This window comes from Arachis ipaensis, chromosome B2, assembly GCF_059453495.1.
Source record: "Arachis ipaensis isolate K30076 ecotype BB chromosome B2, ASM5945349v1, whole genome shotgun sequence".
NCBI lineage: Eukaryota > Viridiplantae > Streptophyta > Magnoliopsida > Fabales > Fabaceae > Arachis > Arachis ipaensis.
The window spans coordinates 93,490,597-93,491,623 of record NC_142437.1 but is presented as its reverse complement, the minus strand read 5'-3'; the positions used below and the strand labels follow the sequence as shown (position 1 = coordinate 93,491,623).

Below are 1,027 nucleotides of genomic sequence, written 5' to 3'. Positions count from 1 at the left end.
TTTACATGGAAGAAGTATCTCCATTCCTGCCATTGGAGAAAACAACTTTGAGCTGAAACCTCAATTAGTTTCTCTGATGCAGCAGAACTGCAAGTTTCATGGACTTCCATCTGAAGATCCCTTTCAGTTCTTAACTGAATTCTTGCAGATATGTGATACTGTTAAGACTAATGGAGTAGATCCTGAAGTCTACAGGCTCATGCTTTTCCCTTTTGCTGTAAGAGACAGAGCTAGATTATGGTTGGATTCTCAACCCAAAGACAGCCTGAACTCTTGGGATAAGCTGGTCACGGCTTTCTTAGCCAAGTACTTTCCTCCTCAAAAGCTGAGCAAGCTTAGAGTGGATGTTCAAAATTTCAAACAGAAAGAAGGTGAATCCCTCTATGAAGCTTGGGAAAGATACAAACAGTTGACCAAAAAGTGTCCTTCTGACATGCTTTCAGAATGAACCATCTTGGATATATTCTATGATGGTTTATCTGAGCTATCAAAGATGTCACTGGATACCTCTGCAGGTGGATCCATTCACCTAAAGAAAACGCCTGCAGAAGCTCAAGAACTCATTGACATGGTTGCTAATAACCAGTTCATGTACACTTCTGAGGGGAATCCTGTGAGTAATGGGACGCCTATGAAGAAGGGAGTTCTTGAAGCTGATACTCTGAATGCCATATTGGCTCAGAATAAAATATTGATTCAGCAAGTCAATATGATCTCTCAGAGTCTGAATGGAATGCAAGTTGCATCCAACAGTACTCAAGAGGCTTCTTATGCAGAAGAAGCTTATGATCCTGAGAACCCTGCAATAGCAGAGGTAAATTACTTAGGTGAACCTTATGGAAACACCTATAACTCATCATGGAGAAATCATCCAAATTTCTCATGGAAGGATCAAAAGCCTCAACAAGGCTTTAATAATGGTGGAAGAAACAGGTTTAGCAATAGCAAGCCTTTTCCATCATCCACTCAGCAACAGACAGAGAACTCTGAACAAAATGCTTCTAATTTAGCAAACTTAGTCTCTGAT

The 1,027-nt window shown here is 40.4% G+C and overlaps 1 non-coding gene across 1 annotated transcript; it reads right to left on the bottom strand.

The window, feature by feature from the left end:
• Window positions 1–331: 331 nt before the first annotated feature.
• LOC148574873 (small nucleolar RNA R71) lies at window positions 332–439 on the bottom strand. Its single transcript, XR_015906733.1, has one exon. It is a non-coding gene; the product is annotated as a small nucleolar RNA R71 (small nucleolar RNA).
• Window positions 440–1,027: the final 588 nt, after the last annotated feature.